Here is a 13,915-nt window from a genome sequence, read left to right on the forward strand (position 1 = left end):
TGGGTAAAGTTGGGTACAGAGACAAACCAACCATGAACTAGCCAACTGCTCACCTGGGAAACTAGTTCTGTAACTATTGTGCTGTTTCCTGGGGAATAAGGCTGACCTCAGCAGCATCTTTAAACAAAAAGAAAGCATGCATTACTGTTAAAAGGGACAATGAAGTTGTCTTAACAATCTTGCTTGGTTCTTCCAACCCGAAAGGGAAAATAAGAGAGGAGGCCGTCTGACCGTAGAATAGAACAAACCTGGGACTAGAATCCCAACTCTGCCTCTACTAGCCAACGTTTTTGCACCTGTGGGACAGAAATAACATCCACCTCATTGCATTGTTGTGAGGATTATATGATACTCGAAGCCCGCTGCACGAAATTCGTGCAAGAGTAGGCCTTCTTTCCCCCAGCTGCCAGCACCAGCTTCCCTCTGGCACCTGGGACAGGGGCTTCCCTTGAAGCCCGGCTTGGTCCAGAAGGTCATCTGGAAGGATGTCCAGAAGGATACCTGGTCTAATTAGCATATTACCCTTTTATTATTACAGATGTTATATGTAAAATATACTTAGGACAGTGCCTAATATCAGAATTACGTTTCATTGGGGAAGTGGGAAGAAAGTGTGGCCATATTAGTGTTTATGATATAGATTCTGCCATATAGACATAGTGACATTATTCAAAGAAATGGAGAGCCATGACCATCACACCACCCTCCCATCTTTGGTCACTAACGGGCCTAAAGCTTAGAACTTCAATAACTTATAGGAGAAAGCCAGCTGAAATGGAATTGCAAGTGTCCTTGCTCCAAATGCAAGGTAAATGGTTTCCCTTCTCTCTCCTTTGGCCCTGTTTTTCTCTTCATGCTTTAATCATTTTGACACCAAGCTGTACAAAAGTAATTTAAAATTAACATGTCTGACACTTGGTAGCTAGCAGAACCTGATTCTGAACCCTGCCCCCTCTCCAGGGAAGCGAAAACCTTCTTTGATTGGCTACTGGTCCTGCAGCAGCTGATGAAGGGCCCAGGAAAATACATCCAACAATTAATTTGCTAATTTAGTTTTCTGTTTAATTCAAAACCAGAAAATCCTCAATCACCCAGGAGCTTGGCTTTCTGTCTGGAGCATTAGCTTCTAAAACTTCCTGTTCAGTAGTGAGCAAAGAAACAGAAGAGAAGGAGAAAGCTTACCTGCCTAGGTAAATACCATACCTCTGTGCCCTTTTGTCCTCAATATGGTTTTCTATAGGATCACAATTCACAAGTCTTTTTACTAGGAGAATTCGGAGCAACACATTCAGACCCAATGTAGGTTAAACTGCTTCCTGAGTTATGGGGAATTTCCAATATATGTTTAGGATTTAGTAAACTACCTTAGGGCTACAGATCAAGCCAGATGGGTTTCTAGCGTTAGAAGTAAGCATTGGCCTGGCTAACTAAATGCTGTGGAGAAGAAATAAGAAGAGAACAGAAATGAATGTTTGTAAAACATCAGCCAGGAGGTCACAGTTTGATTCCTGGTCAGGGCACATGCCCAGGTTGTGGGCTTGATGCCCAGTCAGGGGGTGCAGGAGGCAGCTGATCAATCATTCTCTCATCATTAATGTTTCTCCCTCTCCCTCTCCCTTCCCCTTCCTCTCTGAAATCAATAAAAATCTATATTTTTTAAAAAGATGAAGAAGTAAGCATTGCTCTAAATTGTAAAGCAAGTTTCAGGTTTCCTGGGAACTTTTCTGCTGATTTCAAAAGGGAATTTGTATCAGAGATTGAAAAGATTTGTATTAGAGAGTTGGGTGAGAAGAAAAACACAGGTATCTTCCCCCAGGTCCCTCTGCTAGCTTTCCCTTGCTGGAGCGTCTCAGAATTAAGAGGAAGGAGTGGGCTTAACCTTCGTGTGTGCACCAGAACCCATACACTTGTTGCTTCTCACAGGATTTTACTCAGTTGATGGCTTAATTTTCTCACCTCAGGCAGGTTAAACTCTTCTGCCTAACTTCTGAGACAGTCTATAATCTGGCCCAACCCTACCTATCAACCCCTATTTCTTAATCTTCATCAAAGTGTACATTCTACTTTGACCATATTCAATATTCTGAGAACATGCTTCTATGTTCCTGTCTCTAAACTTTTGTTCATTTCCCTACTGATCTCCCCCCATGTGCTCCTTTCTCTTTTATTATATTTTTATTTAAGAGAGGAAGGGAGAGGGAGAGAGAGATAGAAACATCAATGAATAAAGAGAATCATTGATTGGCTGCATCCTGCACACCTCACACTGGGGATCGAGCCCACAACCCAGGCATGTGCCCTGACCGAAAACCAAACTGTGACCTCCTGGTTCATAGGTTGACACTCAACCACTGAGCACGCCTGCCGGGGCCTTCTCTCCTTTATTCAAATCCTATTTGAACCTCAAGGGCCACCAAGATCTTATTTACTCCATTCAATCTTCCCCTCTTCTGTCTTTGCATTGGTAACATTTGTATAGTGTACCACATGTTGACCACTGTGATGAAACCATAAGGTTTCTAAAGTCAGGGTTCCTTTGGAACTTCTCTGAATTCATATACCATACTATGACGGAATCTCTCCCAGGGGTTTCCCATCCTGGCCATTCATGATAATCATCAAGTCCCTTTTTAAAAACACGGATTATTAGGTTGTACCCTACCTGAGATTCTGTTTTGCTAGGTCTAAGATGGGAGCCAGGGCCCAACTGGGGTGGCTCAGTTGAGCATGGACCTATAAACCAGGAAGTCAGGATTCAGTTCCCATCAGGGCACATGCCCAGGTTGTAGGCTTGATCCCCAGTAGGAGGCAGGCAGGAAACAGCAGATCAATGATTCTCTCTCATCATTGACATTTCTATCTCTCTCCCTTCCTTTCTGAAATAAGTAAAAATATATTAAAATAATAATAATAATAAGATGGGAGCCAGGAATCTGTGTTTTTTGCTTCGGGTGTAACCAGTCCCTGACAGAAGTTGGAGAATCACTGCTCATAGCTCCTGGCATAAGAATCACTCAACTTGAGTAAAAATGTTTGGGTGTAAACTACAATATATATATGTACTTATTTATATCACATGATGACCTAATCAGTGGACACTCCCCCTGCCAAATCTATACCTCAGGCTACAGATTGGGAGGCTTACATTCTGTGATGCCAGTTTGGTATGTTAGGAATTCAAACCTCTTCCTCCTAAAATATTCTTTGAAATTACAATTGCAGAGAGATCAGTTTGGTAGAATTGATGAATTGTAGCTGATTAGAAACACAGATTCTCCTTGATCAGTTGCAATCCATAGTATTTATAGAGTGATATTTAAGGGCAAGGGGAATTTGGTGTGTGGAAAAAAAGGTCATATTCTGCCCCAGGCACAACTGTAAAATTAGTAAAATGAATCTTGCTGACCAGTCCTTACCCCTCATCCTAAATCCAACTCAAGTGTTAAACGTTGAAGGATTAAGCTGTGATTCCTCTCCTGGGGTATTTGTGTTTCAGAGGGAATCCTCTGTAAGTGAGAGGAGAGGATTATTTTAATGACTCCCAACCTTACTTGACAGAACCCAAGATTTGGGAGAGAATTCTCTTAAGAAGGTGACCTCCTGGATGTCATTCTGCTCCTACCATCCTCAATAAAGTAAACAGTGACCATAAAAGTTTCCAATCATTGCCCTAGCCAGTTTGGATCAGAAGTTAGAGCATCAGACCTCAGACTGAAGGGTCATGGGTTCAATTCCAGTCAAGGGCACATACCTTGGTTGCAGGATATATCCCTGCCCCCCACCTTGGGGCACATGCAGGAAGCAACCAATCAATGTGTCTTTTCACATCAATGTTTCTCTCTCTCTGTCTCTCTCCCTCCCTTCCACTCTCAATAAAAAAAATAATGGCAAAAATATCCTCAGGTGATGATTAACAACAACAACAACAAATTTCCAATCATTGATCTCAGAGTTGAAAGAACAGGACCTTTTCAATTTAAGTGTGGACATATTGGTCTGCTGTGTCTGGTGTTAAAAGACACATCTGCGGCCGAAACCGGTTTGGCTCAGTGGATAGAGCGTCGGCCTGCGGACTGAAAGGTCCCAGGTTCGATTCCGGTCAAGGGCATGTATCTGGGTTGCGGGCACGTCCCCAGTGGGGGATATGCAGGAGGCAGCTGGTCGATGTTTCTCTCTCATCGATGTTTCTAATTCTCTATCTCTCTCCCTTCCTCTCTGTGGAAATCAATAAAATATATTAAAAAAAAAAAAAGACACACCTGCGTACCCAGAGTCCAATCACTGCTAGATTTTTCATATTCATATACTATTAAATTCAAAGAGAAAACTCCATGATGTGTTCTTTTATTCGTTTCACACATATTTACCAAGTGCCTATTATGTCCCAAGTACTATCCTCTTTCTAGAGATACAACAATATAAAAGCCTAAGCGACCGTTAGCTATGACATGCACTGACCACCAGGAGCAGATGCTCAATGCACAGGCATGGAAACATGGAACAGACTGATGAATCTCAGAGAGAAAGGGGGAGGGGAGAGTGTAGAAAGAGATTAACCAAAGATCTTATATGCATACTAGATACGGGGTGCTCGAATTTGTACTCAGGTGGGGTCCCTCGGCCTGGCCTGAGGGGATTGGGCCAAAACTGGCTCTCTGACATCCCCTGAGGGGTCCTGGATTGCGAGAGCGTGCAGGCCATGCCGAAGGACCCCACCAGTGCACGAATCTGTGCACTGGGCCTCTAGTGAACAGATAAAATTCATGGAGGTTACATTATAGTGGAGGACAGCAGTGGTGAAGGGGCAAGATACAAACAAATAATTATATAATATATTAAATGATAAATGCTGTGGAGAAGAAATAAGAAGAGAATAGAAATGAATGTTTGTAAAGGTTTAAATTTTATTTTATTATTATTTTAACTATATATTTTTTATTGATTTCAGAGAGGAAGGGGGAGAGAGAGAGATAGAAACATCAGTAATGAGAGAATCATTGATCGACTGCCTCCTGCACATCCCACACTGGGGATCAAGCCCTCAAACCGGGCATGTGCCCTGACTGGGAATCAAACTGGGACCTCCTGATTCAAAAGTTGATGCTCAGCCACTGTGCCACACCAGCCGGGTTCTAAATCTTATTTCTTTCCTCTGTCAGAGCTGTTATTTCAGTTCCCAAATTAGGGAAACAGCTCCACCACTGTATTTACTTACAGAATTTAAGCAGCCTCTAGTTGCCCTGTGAAACCACATCTGTCATATAAAAGAGAAATATCAACAGTATATTGGGAAAGCTAATTGTGAAGTTAAACTTAAAACTAAAAGGACAGACAGCTGGCACCAGTTCCTAAGGCCTGAGTCTTAAAGGCTGGAAGTCTAAATCACAGCAGAAATATTATACCTTTCCACCACTGGGCTCTGGTACAAGGAATGCTTTCCACCTTGGGCAGAGTAGATGCTGAGAAGCAGCACAATGTTCCATTAAGTACTAAAATTTATCAATACCCTAGTTCAGGCAAAAGGAGATATAGATAAAGAAGTGGTTATATTTCTGGAATTTGGTTCTTCGCTATTTCCAATTCCACTCTAGTCAGGGCCCTTGGCACTTTTTCCTCACATTTCTGTAAAAGCTTACTATCTGCCTCTCCCACCTCTGTTTCTCCCCTTTCCCTGACCTCTTTCCAAAACCCTTATTGTACATTCTCCAGATTAACGTTCCTGAAGTGCTGTTACTCTTTCACCTAAAAATCTTTAATGACCCCGAAATATAGTTTGTTTCAAGAAACTAGGATTTCGTTTAGCATTCAAACTTTATGTAATACAACTTAGTAAAACTGACACAAGACACAATAGAAAATCTGAATTGTCCTGTATCTATTAAATAAATTGAATTTGTTACAAACAATTTCCCCTAAAGAAAGCTCTAGGCCCAGATGGTTTCACTTGTAAATTCTTTTACAGAAGAAGTAACACTGATCCTATAGGAATTCTTTCAAAAAATAAAGAGGAGGGAACATTTCAACTCATTAGACCCTTATGTACCAACTGAATCTTCGCCACTTCTGCCCCAACCACCTAAACTATGGGTGTTTCCTAATTATTCCACACACAGCATGCTGCATGCTGTTGCTGACACTTTTTCCCTTTTTTGGAATGCACTCCCACTCACTCCCTTTGCCTCTACAAGTAATTTGGGTGGATAATTCTTAGATGAATTGAAGGTTATGTCTTATTCTTTTGTTACCTGCCTCTAAAAACAAGTACAGCCTTGAGAAGTGAACACACAAAAAATAGAACAAACCAGTATTAGTACTATACAGAGACATTAAGCCCAACAAGTGTACACACAGAAGAGTAAGGGGTTTTTCTGATACAACAAAGAGGTGTTTCCAGTCAGCAGTGAAATGTAATACAGAGCTGTGCAAAATCTAGACAAAATAAGATTTACTTTTTTTAAAAAAAGATAGAATAAGATTTACTTAAAAAAAAAAAAAAAAACCAGAATACTAGTAAGAGCCTTATAGGTTAGTCAACCTTTCAACAAATATTTGTGAGCCGATTATGAGCCAGGCATTGTGCTAGGCATTTTATATACACCTTGGTGTGGTCTCTGCCTTATAGTGGAAGAGACAGAGAATAGAAATGGATGTTGGGGAAGGTTTAAATTTTATTATTTTTTAAAAATATATATATTTTTTTTATTGATTTCAGAGAGGAAGAGAGATAGAAACGTTAATGATGAGAGAGAATCATTGATTGGCTGCCTCCTGCACACCCCCTACTGGGAATCAAACCCGCAACCTGGGAGTGTGCCCTTGATTGGAATTGAACCCGGGGCCCTTTAGTCTACAGGCCAACTCTCTATCCAATGAGCCAAACAACCTAGGGCAATAAAAATATTTTAAAAAAGAAGGGCCAGTCTGAGGAAATAAAGTTCCTTGTAGTATAAGCCCCTGGCACCCAGATTCAACTGACATTTATTGAGTATCTCTGTGCCAGGTACTCTTCTAAGCATTTTCATATCCCATTCAATTCTTACCATAGACCTGTGAGAGGGGTATTAATATTATCATTATCACTTTTTTTTTAAGAAGGCACATGTGTCCTCCTTTTTTATTTTTTATTTATTTATTTTTAAAATATATTTTATTGATTTTTTACAGAGAGGAAGGGAGAAAGATAGAGAGTTAGAAACATCGATGAGAGAGAAACATCAATCAGCTGCCTCCTGCACATCTCCCATCTCCCACTGGGAGATGTGCCCGCAACCCAGGTACATGCCCTTGACCGGAATCGAACCTGGGACCTTTCAGTCCGCAGGCCAATGCTCTATCCACTGAGCCAAACCGGTTTTGGCTCATTATCACTTTTTTATTGATGAAGGACTCAGTGCTCAGAGAGCTTCCATGACTTGCCCAAGATTACACAACCCAGAAGCCATGAATTTAAGATTTAGTCTCACCTCTGATTGAAGGCCTCTGTTCATTTCACTAGATTATCTAATAGCTGCTCAGGCCCAAACATCCACAATATCCTTGACTTCTCTTTCTTTCTCATATACCTCCCATGTCCAGCAGCGAATTCTGGGGCCTTTACCTTCAATATCTCTCTAACCTCTGTTGCCACCTCCACCATTGCCGCCACCCTGACCACAATTTCTTGCCTAGATTCCTGCAATTGCCTCCTAACTGTTCTCCTTGCTTTTGCCCTTGTACTCCTTTCTTCTGTTTTCCACACAGCAGCCAGAATAAACCTTCGAAAGCATAAATCACAACATAAGACACAAGTCATTCCTCCAGTGGCTCCCCATCTCCCTCAGAATAAAAGTGTACAATGCCTTACAAGGTTTTCCAAAGTCTGCCCCTGCACTTCCACTGCCCTGGCCTGTCTCTTACATCTCTCTCTTGGCTCAATCTATTCAGCTAAACTGGTCTCCTTCAACAAGGAAACTCCTATCTCAGGACCTTTGCATTTGCTATTCCCTCTATCTGGAATGCTCCTCCCCCTCATAATTGTGTGACTTGCTCCTTATATTCTTTTGTGTCAGCTCAGGGAGTCCTTTGACTACCTTATATAAACTAAAAAAACTCCATAATCCCTATCTCCCTTAACCTTGCTGTTTGATTCTCCATAACCCTTATTTCCATTTGGTATACTATATGTTTACTTATATGTTTATTGTCTCCCCTCCCTTTTAAAATGTAAATTCCAAGAGGACAGGAACTTCATTTTCTATTCTCAGAGCACAGTTCTCAGCTCCCAGAACATTGCCTGACACATAGTAAGTGCTCAATGAATAGAGGCAGGTGACTCAAGAACAGACCCTATTTTTTCAATGACTGAATGAACAGAAGGACAAAGTCATTCTGAGGATGGGAAAGCACTTTGTAAACTAGGAAATGGTATAGAGGTTTATTTTTTCTACTTGGTTCTTAGGTTTCTAAGCCTAAGAACTACTTCTGAAGAGCCTTAGCTAAGTGGAGTCAACCCAAATGATCTTGGTTCATGCAGTGCTGACCGTTGGATGCCAGCAAATACCTAACTGGGAACTCAGTCTTGCCCTCCTTGTCTTTTCCAGTTCACTGGCAAAGCCAGCGAGGACCTCTTCTCTTTTCTAAGGCACCCTTGCATGCATTTGGCTTTTTTAGAGTTTTTACTCTGGGCAATATGAGAGATGGCCAGTGTCCTATCCATGGGTGGGATCTATACAGGGAAAGTCATTCAATTAAATCAAGCAGTATTGAATTCTTAATTGACACAAATGAGACAGACAGACAGCTGGAGGAGTGGGGGAAGGACAGGGGGAGCAGGTGCTCTGCATAATGGAGAAAGAAGGGGGCAGAATATAAATTCAAACTAATGTTGTAGAAGCTCCCTGTGAGTCTAGATTTTGTACCACATAAGAGGTAAGTTTTGCCACAGCTTACTTTACACACAACAGAAAGGACTCAATGGTGTCTTTGCCAAGAATAAAGCAACAGGTTCCAAATGTTTGTGCCATTTTGGCTGGCCTGATGGCCAAGTCGGCTTGTTTTCAGGTACTATCATTTCTGAGAATCACTCTTGGTAAAGCCGGGGTGTGTGTGTGTGTGTGTTTTCAAGATAACCTTATGAGATAATGTTTAACTAAAAGAATGTACTTTTAAAATTCCATTTCTAAAAAAATAGGGGTGGGGGTAACACATGAGTTAGGAAGGTAAAGGAAAGGATGTTTCCAGATCTTCAAAGGCCAGTTACAGTGGTATTCCCGCAGAAAAGCAGGACTCTGGGCAATTCTGGAATTTTCTCTGAGAATGTTGGGGGCATTTTTCTTCTCAGCTCCCTCTTGGTCAGAGCTTTGACTCCCCAGCTCAGACTATTCTTTTCTGTATCCATGGGAATTGCTCCCATAATTAGCAGTGTCTCCTGCCTGGAACACAGACAAGTAAATGTTCAAACCTGGCAGCTGATCCTGGGAAGGAGAGCTGATTAAATCTTTCCTGTTGAGAGGCACCTCTTTGATTTGAATGTGACACCTACATCCTCTACCTCAGGTTTGTCTGATGGAAGCAGTTCCACCCATACCTTCACAACCAGAGATCCTAATATTTAAAGACACAGTTAATCTTAAAAGGAGCCCACTGGTTTTCTAAGACTTAGGAAAGAGCATAGGTGTTTGTTTTTTTTCTCCCTCCCTCCTGGACCCTTCTTCACTAAACATCACCCTGTATTTGGTGTGATGAAAGCTCCTGCTGCCCAGGTATCATCAAATGCCAGAGGCCTTGAGATATAAAAGGAGTTCAAAACACCACTAAGTACACACAAGTATTAACTACAAATGGAAGAGTGAAAGAACAGGCAAACTACTTCTTCAGAAGTGTTTAGTAAGACAGCCTGGAACCATCAAGCCCCAAAGTGAATACTCCTGGTGATATTACGATCCAGGAAAGCTTTCTATGGGAGGATGTGTAGTCTTATCTGGATGTAGCTAGGATTATGTACGACCACTCAGACATGTTCAGGAGAGACAATATCCATTTTCTTCTGACATCAAGGCAGCCTTTTAAGTTTGCCCGGATTTATTTTGGTTAGTGCAATAAAAAAGCCAGGTTGGAGAATTATGTCTAACAAAAATAAAGCCATTGTATGCTTAGAGTTTCCCACTGAAAGCCTGCTTTTAAAGCAGTTTGCTGCTCCACAGCTCCGTCACCTCGCAATACTCGCATTTAGGCAGGTTGGCTATGAACAAAGCAAATTGGCTTCACATGCAACAGCCCTAAACCTACACTCTCAGCACAAAAGTTTTTTCTTCGCAATATTTTCTACATGGGTCTGGTTAAGGGCCATTCACTTACCTCCAACCTCTTTCTCTTGGGAGACAAAGGCACCTTTGGGCTGCAGTGACACGGGAGAGTTAGAATCAGATTTGTTATCAACATTGCAGCCTTCAATTTCAGTAAGAGGCTAAATCTGTCTATTTCAACTACAGGAAGGCAGTCTTTATAACCCCTGGAGCACTTGGCTAATTATGCACCTGCGAATATACCATACAGGACATTTCAGGTTCCTAAGCACTTTGAAAACCGATACTCAAACAGTCTCAAGGGATCCTATCACCCATCTCGAATAATAGCGGCTTTGGAATCTGTTGTTGGCACCAGAAAGAGTCCTCTGAAGTCATTCTAAAGCCATTTTTATTGTGCATTTTCAAACAAAGGACCTCACCAAAAGAACTTCTGTTACAAAATCAGGGTAGAAAGTCAAACTCATCTCATCTAAGAGTCAATTACCCTGGCAATTTTGTGAAGGGATGGGAAATGAGTGCTAGGGGAGAGGGTTGTGGGGAGGGGGTGGGATTGGCTTTTAAAATCCCCTGGGTGAGAAGGGTGTTTCCACTGACTCTAAACTCTAACAATTACAACAGAAGGGCCTCTGTGACTTTCTGGCTATAAAGTTTTTATGATTATTAACTGGGGAAATCTAGAATATGTGGAATTTTAACAATCGACTTTCAACCTCCATTTGCTTCTTTCTGAGAAATTTGTTTGTGCACGGACTATAATAACCTAAAGCTCAGGATTTATGTCGCTACCTTTATATTCCTTGCTTAAAATGCACTTCCTTACATATCTGACTTTCAATAATGAGGCAGATGCCTTGTATGCTGTTTATTTCAGGAAAGAAATATATGTGGGGAAAGAAGCAATTTTTCCTCATTGCAATTAAATTGTCATGACCACCTGTTGTGGGATTATCCTGCCATCTGCTGTTCAAAAGAGAAACAACAGCAGAGAAATGGGATGGCCGAGGTAAGAGTTTGGTACAGGTAAAATATTCCTTCTTATTAATAAAATATATATATATATAAATCTTCCTTCTTTTGAGGGTATCACTTTCCATTTTTATTATTATGAGGGAGAGAAAATGTGATTAATAGCAAGAGCCCTGATGGAGGGTCCAAAAAATGTGGGTACAATTCTTTTGGAACACAATTGACAATCTTGTATCAAGAGTGGTAGAGTGGCTCAGTGGTTGAGTGTCCACCTATAAACCAGGAGGTCACAGGTTTGATTCCCGGTCAGGGCACCCAGTGAGGGGTGTGCAGGAGGCAGCCCATCAATGATTCTCTCTCATCATTGATGTTGATGTTTCTGTCTCTCCCTTCCTCCCTGAAATCAATAAAAAATATTAAAAAAAAAAAAAAGAGTGGTAGAGCCCTAGCTGGTTTGGCTCAGTGGATAGAGCGTTGACCTGCAGACTAAAGGGTTCTAGGTTCGATTCCGGTCAAGGGCACATGCCCAGGTTGCAGGCTCAATCCCCACTGGGGAGCGTGCAGGAGGCAGCCAATCAATAATTCTCTTTCATCACTGATGTTTCTATCTCTCTCTCCCTCTTCCTTCCTTTCTGAAATTAATAAAAAAATATATATTTTTAAAAAGAGTGGTAGAATGTTCTTTACCTTGAAAAAAACAAAGAAAACAGATTAAATGAGCAGATTAAAACCTAGTCATTCTACTCTGGAAACCTGTTCTAAAGGATGAATCCAAAATTAAGAGAAAGCCATGTGTGTGAAAGATGTTCATCACAATTATTGTATATTGAAAACAAATTTTTTTCTTTTTTCTTTTTTTGTTAATCCTCACTTGAGAATATTTTTCCATTGATTTTTAGAGAGAGTGGAAAAGAGAGGAAAAGACGGAGAGAAACATCGATTGCTTGCCTCCTGCACCAGCCCAGGTCAGGGAAAAGCCTGCAGCCAAGATAAGTGCCTTCGACCAGAATCAAACCCAGGACCCTTTGGTCCGCAGGCCGACGCTCTATCCACTGAGCCAAACCGGCTAGGGTGAGAAAAAAAATTGTTTTTAAGAAGCAACCCAAATGTCTACCAATTAGCAAATGTTTAAAACTTGGTGAAATATTCTGAAGCTATTAAACAAATTATCTTAAAAATGTGAGACTACATCACAAAGTGTTTATTTTGTAATGCAACATGAAAATAAAACAGATTCACCCTAGCTGGTTTCGCTCAGTGGATAGAGCATCGGCCTGCTGACTGAAGGGTCCAGGGTTCGATTCTGGTCAAGGGCCACATACCTTAGTTGCAGATTCAATCCCTAGCCCCAGTTGGGGCGCATGTGGGAGGCAGCCAATGGATGTGCCTTTCTCACATTGATGTTTCTCTCTCTCTGCCTCTCCTCTCCCCCTCCCTTCCACTCTCTCTAAAAATCAATGGGGGAAAATACTCTTGGTTGAGGATTAACCAAAAAATAAAAATTGAGACAGACTAATAGATAGAGAGCAGGCAGACAGCTCTGGTGTGTGGGTGTGTGTCTGTGCGGGGTGGGGGAGGTACTGGGATGGGATTGAGCAAAAAGTGGGGGGAAAGAAAACAGATTAAAAGAACAAATTAAAATCTAAGCATAGAAAATAAAATTTTTTTTTTTGAAAAAAAGCCACATCAAAATACTATTTTAGTGGGGAGGGAAAGCCACACCAAAATGCTACCAGTAGTTCTTTGTGAGGCCATGAGGGACTAAACATTTTTTCCTACTTTTTAGTGTTTTCCAAATTATCTTTAATGAGCACATATTAATTTGGGTAATGAAGGAAAAACTTATTTTCCCTAAAAGATGCTTGGGTTCTAATTCCATATTTTACTAAACTACATCAAATAAGCAAATCCTGCATGACTATGGACAACAAACTTTGCCTCTCTGGGGCTCAATTGTTTCCCTCCTCTCCCAGGGTTGTTCCAGGATCAACCCCCTAACAGCTGTGAAAGTACTATACTTTGAAGAGTCTGATATCCATATGATTTAGGATCAATAATTTATTTTGTCTACAGGTTCTCTCCAATCTTATCCATATCCCTGATTTCCTGCCTGGGAACAATCCCTCACCCTTGGCAAAATAGTAATTTCTAATCTTGGTTCAACGGCACTGCTCTCCACTCAGTAATCCAAGTGGTATGGGTGCCTTCCTTGAGCTCTTGATTTGGCCTAATCGTCTCCCATCTGATCTCCCTGTTGGGTTTCTCTTCCTCCACTCCTTTGCTTATACTACTGCCTGCCAGAGTGATCATTCTAAAATGCAATGTTGGTCAAGCCCTTCCCCAGCTCAGAATCCTGCAATGGCTCCCACTGCCTAATGGGATTAAGTTCAAACTCCTAGATAAATAAATTTCATCTTTCTAAAACGTTGCTTTTTTAAACAATCAAAATACTCACCTGTTCCTACTCAGGCTTTCTAACTTCTAGTATCCCTGCAAAGTTCCTGGGGATTTGTTAAGGCTTTCCTTTGAGATCCTGAAGGCAGGAAGGTGGCTGTAAAAGGCTATGGTCAAGGGTACAGCCAGCTATTTCTGAATTTTCCCACCTCTTCAATTCTTAGGACACATACTTGGGGCAGGACTGGGCTGTGGAAACACACACACAC

This window comes from Myotis daubentonii, chromosome 3 (assembly GCF_963259705.1).
Source record: "Myotis daubentonii chromosome 3, mMyoDau2.1, whole genome shotgun sequence".
Taxonomy (NCBI): Eukaryota; Metazoa; Chordata; class Mammalia; order Chiroptera; family Vespertilionidae; genus Myotis; species Myotis daubentonii.